The 8307-nt window shown below is 44.7% G+C and overlaps 1 pseudogene; it reads left to right on the top strand.

Annotated features, from left to right (window-relative positions):
• The first annotated feature begins 6216 nt into the window (after positions 1-6216).
• LOC105978976 lies at positions 6217-6680 on the top strand (annotated as a pseudogene).
• Positions 6681-8307: the final 1627 nt, after the last annotated feature.

Here is an 8307-nt window from a genome sequence, read left to right as displayed (position 1 = left end):
GCTGGTCATCGACGTTTCAATGGTACAGCTTTCAGCACCACGGCCACACATTGCCACCATAGGACAGCAAACTGACAGGCCGTGGGTCTTTCAATGACATCCCTCTAACCAGGGTTCTGCTTAGGTACAGATTGGAAAGCTTTGAACAAGCTCTGCGAGAAGCTTCCAGGGATGGCAGAAGGCGATGAGACTCACCCCGTAGGAGTTCAAAGACAGGAAACAGCTGTAGAGGGAATAGAGGAGGATTCTCCCCGGTGGTGCTATAAAAGAGCCTGCGGTGGGCAGGAGCATCCAACTGCTGGCGCTGAGCCTGTCCTGCGCTGACTTGTTTGTTGAGGTTTCCTAATTTATAGAAGCCTGTGTGGTGCCCACGGCCAGGCCTCTTTGTCCCCTCTCCAGGGAAGGTTACACGACTCATTTGTCAGGCCTGCTTCCCCAAAGGGAACAATGGCTGTGCAATTTTTATGTCACGAACATAAATAGAATGATGTCTATGTATACATTCTACTGAGGTTGTGTCTCTCAACAATACCTTCCCCATGGCAACGGCCCCTGTCCTGACTGCCCTTGGCATGACTGGTTTCGTCTGCAAAGCCCCGTGTGAGGCTCCTTGACTTTCTTCTTGCTATGTGGTTTCTCCAGGGCAGTAATATCATTTTAAGTACCATGGCGTGTGTTTTTTCTCTCTAGGCCAAAGCACCCCCAAATTAAGTGCATGACAGCTCAAGAAATGATAGGCTTAACAATATTTTAACTGAAACAATAGGTCGTTAAAATCCCAGCAGATGTAGCCTGGGACAGCAGGCAAAATGGGCAGGTCCTTGCTTTGGCCGGGGCCAGAGGAGACCTGGGGACACAGTTTTTCCTCCTTTTTCTAGGCCACCTCTTCATGATGGTGTCTGTCTGAATAAGCACAGCCCAGGCCCGATTCCCAGTGGTAACCAGGTTATGGATGAGAGATGGTCACAGACCACCAACCAGAGAACTGGAGCTGCAAGGAACTTCATGAGCCGCTAGTTTACGTCACCCGTGTTACAGGTAAGACAGCTGATGCCAGAGGGGCTAAGGGGTCTTAGTCAATATGCGTGGCTAATAGACATGAGTTCCTGACTGACTGTCATTATCCAACTCTCTCTTTTGACCTCTCCCAGGGAGGACTTTCAGAGGCTTTGTTTGTCTGTAACATCCAGCACTTTGACCTCTTTTGAGAAATAAATTTTCATGGGGGGGTGGTATAGCTAAGGTCACTGGATAACACAATTGTTTTCACTTACCTACTCCCCTAAAGGTTGAAGTTCAAACCAACCCAGCAGTCCTGCAAAAGGAAGAAGTGGAATCGGCTCCATAGCTTTACGGCTAAGAATCCCCTAGGGAGCCATGCCCAGCCATGCCCATCCCCAGGGGTCTCCATGCCACTGGCAGCCACGGGTTGTGGTTGTTGTTTTTAAGTGTACAACCACTGAGTGAATCCTCACTCAACCTCTCAAGTCTCCGTGGCTTTACATAGCTCTGACCTCCCCTGAGCATAAGGCTTTGTGGGTAGGATAGGCTTGCTCATCCCTGACGTCACACTTGACTGGGGGTACCAGAATCAGTGGTAGTTAAGCTTACAGGAAGGGATACCTGCTACACTGCTTATGGTCCGACCATGGAGGTCAGTGAACCAGGGAAGAGTCGTGGCCTGGAGCTGCGAGCTCTAGTCCACCGCTGCCACGCTCTCTGGGACCCACAGGGATGGTAGGTCTCCCTTGCTAGGTCTCCAGCTTTGTGTAATAGAAATACCGAGCAGTTGAGAGTTTTTTTTAAAGCATTAGCTGAAGAGATTGTTAATCCTTTTGACTACACACAACACAAGCTCACCTACACACAACGGGTCAAGCCAGTCGGGGAGTCTCTGGCTATAAAATGTCAACTGGTTTCCTTTGTAGGAAAACCTCAGACCTTCAGTCTTCTGGTCAACATCTGATTCTCCAAGGCTGAGTGGTAGAGGATGCCGGACCCGCTCGGCTCTTCGTGGGGTCCGTGGTCCATGGAGGCCGAGACCGATATCTAAAGACTGATATCCAGACCTTCATTTTGATTCGTGTATGATCCCATAGAATGCAGGATGAAAGATCTAAATGCCTTCAAAAAAAAAAAGAAACCCTATACAACCTTGACGGCTTACAGCACGAACCCAAGTGTTCTCAGAAGGCCCTGTTGACAAGATGCGTTATACCCGGTAAGTTTAAACTATGACACTTTGCCACGTGACACTTGTTTAACGGGCAGAGACTCTAGTCCTGTAATGCCTACTGGCCAGATGAATCGGAGGCAGTCTTGGGCTGATCGTTTCTCAGAAGTTCATAGCACTAGTCTAATAAAATTAGCCCTATGCTCCGTCTTAGCCTTTTTGAATACAACCACATTCTTGACATCATAAAAATCTTCAGCAAGATTAACATCTCTTGAGAAAACACAGTTATAGGTATCCGGCCCTGATTTTTAAAATATATGTAGCATGTAATGAGTTTAAAAAGTCATGTGTTTTACTGCAAATTGTCCCGAAAATCATCAGTTAGCCTAGTCTTAAGCATGTAAAATATTTACAATGAAAAGCCCAGATGTCTTTCATTTAAAATAAAAAAAAAAAGAAACAGAAAAAGAGGGCTTGCCTGACCTTCCCAATCTAATTTGTTACATATCATTAAAGATCTCCTTATCCTGGAGAATTCTGGCATTCTGCTTTTTATGAAATGGCCCATGAATTTGGAGAGACCGTTTCTCACGAACTCGTCTACTGTTGAGATAACGGGCAGAAGCGTTCCGTGCGTCCATGGGTGCGCTGTTACTGCTAGGGGTTGTCGAGTTGGCTGTGACCGAGAATGACCAAAGGAAACACTGCCTAGTCCTGCATCCTTCTCTCCAGCACGGCCATGTTCGAGCCCATTGTTACAGCCACGGTGTGAAGGGCCTTCTTATTCTTCTCTAACCCTCCACGTTATCAGGCATGCGGTCCTTCTCTAGCAGTTAGTCCCTCCTGACAACTTGTCCAAAGTATGTGAGATGAGGTCGCCCCGGCTTCCTTTGTAAGCAGCATTCTACTGTACTTCTTCCAGCACAGATGCGGGTTTCCCATACTGAAAAACACAGGCGCATATAACCAAAATTCAAAAGAGTTACCCCAGTGACTAAACGCTTCTGCGATACACACCGCTAGGAAAACAAACAAACAAACAAAACAGAAAATGTTGAAAAGCAGAACACGCCCACTGAGGGCTTCTTTCCTGTGTAGTTCTCACAAATGCATCTCAGGTTCCCCATGTCGTCTATAGCCTTCTGTAAAACACAATCTTTGATACTATCCCCTCCTTGGGTTTCAGATTTTACGATTTACAATCCTTCGGTCACTGATGTTGATGTCTTCTTCTATGTGGATTTAGTTGGCATCTCATTTAGGTGGCTGCTGGTTTGGAAACAAGCCTTTAAGACTCCAGATGTGATTTTATCTGAAAACCGGACACCATCTAATTTCCTCACCACACTTTGCTATCGCACGCACCCTCATCATGTGTTCCCTTCCAGAGAGCGAGTATGGAGCAGGACCCTGATGTTAGAACAATTGTTCTTCAGTTGGAGCTAGGATTTAATGGGAGCCCCAAACCCATTCCTGGATCTGTGTTTCTTTTTTATCTACTCATGGCTCCTTTAGAGAGCTCCTCCTTAATTAATGGTAGTCTTCTCTTTTATGCCAGGAGAAGATTTTTTTTTTTGTTTTAAATACAGTTTTTGGTTTTTTTATGACTCCACCTTTGGTTTTCTCTCAGGAATCTTATCTGCATATTGCCTTTATGCTTGCTTAATTTCAGTATTTGTTAATTTCTGTTGAATCTAATTGTCTTTCTTCATTTTCATTTTTTCAACTTTCCTTCTTCCACTTCCTATTTGTATTAAGGTAGTGTGTGTGTGTGTGTTCTTTTTCTCAAGTAGTTTTATTTCCAGTATAATTTTTCTTAGATTTTGCAATTATTGTGTGAGTGTGGCCATTTCTTTTGGCCTCAATCTGTCATCTGCTGGCTGCGTGCCCATCAGACCCAAAGGAAAACCAGACTCACTGCCACCAAGGACACTCAGACCCACAGAATTCATATGTTTAGGTCTTGATTGCTTCATCTGTAGACTGGAGATGAGCTATTATCTTGTTTGAAAAAAAACCCCAAGGCTTATGCATTTTGTATCAGGGTAGGTGGCATTTAATACTGATAGCTATTACACCAGAGCTTCACAGCCTCTAGTGTCTAACTTCCAGAATCTGGGGACATTACAGAAAAGGAGAACAGCATTGAATGGATTCAAACTCTTGGTTGTCCCAAGTGGGTTCGAGTTGAACTGTCCTCCAGGGGGTTTTCAACGATGGACGTTTCAGATCAGGAGACCTTTCTTCGGAGGGGTCTTCTGATGACCTTGAACATCTACATTTTCAGTTAGCAGCTGAGAGTGTTAACCATTTCCACCCCTCCGGGACTCCCTGGACACATTACCTACTTAAAGCTACCATCTCAATGATTTTCCAGCGTCTGGCAAAATGCTCCATCAACTTCCAATTAGAATTCCATTCAGCACCATTTTATCTTCCCAACTATGCATAACCCTGTTCACCCACCTCTTTGCCTTTTATCCTATAGTTATGCCATTGTGCAATGACCTTTTCATTTTCCTCTCCCGAACGAGCCCCAAGGAGCCTTGGGGGTGCAGTGGTTATGTGGTGGCTTGCCTCCCACAAGCTGAGCAGTTCCCCATCAGCCTCTCCACCAGAGAAAGAGGAAGTTTCTATTCCCAGAGAGTTATAGTCTCTATAGAAGCACAGAAGCCCACAGGAGTGGCTCTACCCTGTCCTACGGGTCACTATGAGTTGGAATCAACTTGAGACTGTGAGTCAGAAACTGAACTCCATCTACGCTGAGCCCAGTTCTGTTTAATACTTAGTTTAAATACTACCTTCTCCAAGAAGCTTCTCATGATCTCCAATGTGGTTAGCCTCTCTCTCTTCTAAGGCCAAATCTCAAATATCATGCTCTTTGAAAAGCCTTTTAATACCATCCCAAGGATGCTAAAAACTTTAGCAAACCTTTTGATTCCTAAGAAATGTGATTAGATTTTTATAATTATATATGGCACTGTAAAAACTAATGTTTATAGTATTCTCTCAGATTCTCAGCCTACAGATATGAAGAAAAAATGAGTGGGGGCGGGGTGGAGAGCAAGGTAATGTCAATTTCACAAACCTTTAAGAATGGTTGAAATTGATTGTTTTACAATGATTTCCATATTGAATACTATTTCCATATGGATTTGGGACAAAAGGGGAAAAAAACACCACTTGCTCTACTCATAGCTGCATTTTAACTAAAACTTCAAACAGGTTTTCTTTCAGTCGCTTAACTATTCTTGTGTTCATTAGCATACAAAGATGATATCCTTATTTTTAATGTGTCTTTGAAAACGACTACAACATATTTATGTTCCTTTTAAATCAAATGGCATCATTTCTCTCTTGGCATTTATGAAGAAAGTTTATTTACAGGAACCAATCTACCATAGTTGCCAGCTGCTACCTAGGCGGCTCCATCGTGAATGGTCCTTGGCTGCCAACCTCGGCATTACGAGCACTCTGCCTCCATGGACCCTGTCCCATTGGTCAGTCTTTAAAAATGGCACAGCTGCAAAACAATGTCAGTTATGCTTCAGCCCTAATTTTCCCTGTCAACAGCCTTGTTCAACTTCCCAGAGATCCCTACTGGTTGCCAAGTCCATTTTGTAAACGAAATCTGCCTTTGAAAATCACCATATGAATATGTCAACAGGTCATGAAATATTTTCATTACAAATCTTAAAGAAAAACGCAGCTCTAAAGAAACAGTTGGGAAAATGTCGATTTCATTAAGTGCAAGTGTGAAACCTTGATGGGAAACATTTATTCTGGCACCCTACTCTTCTGTTGGTGGCCCCAAAGTATTCTGACCAGACTAGCTTTGTGTGAGGTGGAATGAGGGGGAGATGGAGCCGATGAAAAATTCCTTCCTAGGGACCTCTAGGACCATAAGCATTGAGAAAGACTTGGAAAATCCTAAGTGCTGATGCCAGATCTAAGTGCCATTTCGGAACCTCCTGTGTTGTTAGAGCAAGTACTCAATTATCCACATTATGAAAAAAAAAAACCCTGCCCTTTTCACAAAGATGGTGCTGAAGGCGAAGGAAGCTCCTGGCCCTCCCCAAATGGAAGCCAAAGCAAAGGCTTTGAAAGCCAAGGCCGTGCTGAAAGGCGTCCACAGTCACACAAAAAAGAAGAGGCGCACATCACCCACCTCCCGGCAGCCCAAGACCTTGAGACTAAGAAGGCAGCCCAGATACCCTCGGAAGAGTGCCCCCAGGAGAAATAAGCTGGACCATGATGCCATCATCAAGTTCCCCTTGACCGCAGAGTCTGCCATGAAGAAGATCGAAGATAACAACACACTTGTGTTCATTGTGGATGTCAAAGCCAACAAACACCAGAGCAACCAGGCTGTGAAAAGCTCTATGACATTGACATAGCCAAGGTCAACACCTTGATCGGGCCTGACGGTGAGAAGAAGGCACATGTTCTACTGGCTCCTGACTATGACGCGTTAGATGCTGCCAACAACATTGGAATCATCTAAGCTGAGCCCAGCTGGCTAATGCGAAATAGAAACGTTTTCAAGATATAAAAAATGAAGAAAAAAAACTGTTTATAACAACCAAAGGCAACAGACAACCCCCCAAATTATTCATGTTTGACTTTGGAAATACATCAATGTACACGTATCAAGCATCTCCCCCCGGCCCCCCCTTAATCCCCCAAATTTACCTCTGCTACATAAGGCCTTTTCTCTGTCTGGGGAGACTTACCACCACTCTGTTTGACAAGGTCTCCAAACCCAAACCAAAGTCCCTGCCATTGAACTGACACGGGACAACCCTCTAAGATAGGGGGCAGCTAGCCCTGTGAGTCTGCAAATAGCTCTGTGAGTTTGCAAGGTTGTAACTGTTCATGGGAGTAGAAAGCCCTATCTTTCTCCCCCTGAGTGGCCACTGGTTTCGAACTGCTTACCTTATGGATTGCAGCCCAACGTGTAACCACGATGGCACCAGGGCTCTATAAAGAGCCCATTGAAAGGTCAATTTGCCTGCAAAGCTTTCCCTGACCTCCTCAGGGTGTCACTCATAGATGTGGATTCCTACACGCGTTGTCAGAGGTATGTTGACCTGCAATTATCCATGTACACATCTGTCTTCCCCAAATACACTGGGAGCTCTGTGAGGTAAGGCCAGTGTCACCATTATTTCTCGATCCCCAGGCGAAGGTCTCCATTACAGACAGGAGCTCCTAAGCTTCCTTAGGCTATTTGACTCCAGCATCCCTCTTCCTACGGCCATTTGACAGATACCCAGGCTGGCTCCTTTCATTATTTATCACTTGGGTTCTTAGACAAATGAGACCATGCTTTAATAATGACTACATAAGGCTCCTTTATCTTTTTTGGAGTGTATTACATTTACAAATCACTGCTATCGACATGGTTCTAGACTCTTATTGTGGCAGCTATCAATTTCAAATGGAAAACTAATAATCCAAAGGAGAGGGAGAGAAGAAAAATGAACTCACTTGCCCCAGGTGAGCCAGCCAATAAGTGACACATCTGGACCTCATTCCCCCCTCCCCCCTTCCTCGTGAGCCCTTGATAATTTACAAATTATTATTTTGTCATATCAAGAGCAAATGTTTTGAGAATGATGAGGGCAATGAATGTACAAATGTGCTTTACACAATTGATGTATGTCTGGATTGTGATAAGAGTCATATGCGCCCCTAATAAAACGATTAAGAAAAAAAAAGTGGCACATCTGGAGCAGCCCTCAGATGCCTGCGATGCTCTGCTGTGGGAGCGGCATCCCACGGCCTCCTCTAAGGGTGGAAAACCAACGAAGGTGAACCGCCAAGGATGTTGCTGAGGCCCAGCCGGGGCCAGGGCAAGAAGTCAAAAACTTGTTTCTTCGATATTTCCTATTTAAGTATGAGCGATCATTTACTCTCATGATAGTTTAGAATGATCCTTTCCGACAGGGGGTTGATACAAAAATGCAGGTAAGGCCGTCAGTTAAACTCCACGGAAGCAACCATTCTGAAACCAAAAAGCATGATCTCAACGGTAGCAAAGATAAAAGTAAGGGTGAGCTGCATACCCAACATGCATTTCACAAATGGCTGCTTGCTTTGATGGTAGCGATACAGCCCCCTAGAGTGCT

Source organism: Echinops telfairi, unplaced genomic scaffold (assembly GCF_000313985.2).
Source record: "Echinops telfairi isolate 266 unplaced genomic scaffold, ASM31398v2 ScPeMD7_25;HRSCAF=90, whole genome shotgun sequence".
Taxonomy (NCBI): Eukaryota; Metazoa; Chordata; class Mammalia; order Afrosoricida; family Tenrecidae; genus Echinops; species Echinops telfairi.
The sequence above is the reverse complement of the archived record's forward strand: the minus strand, read 5'-3'. Positions and strand labels throughout refer to the sequence as shown.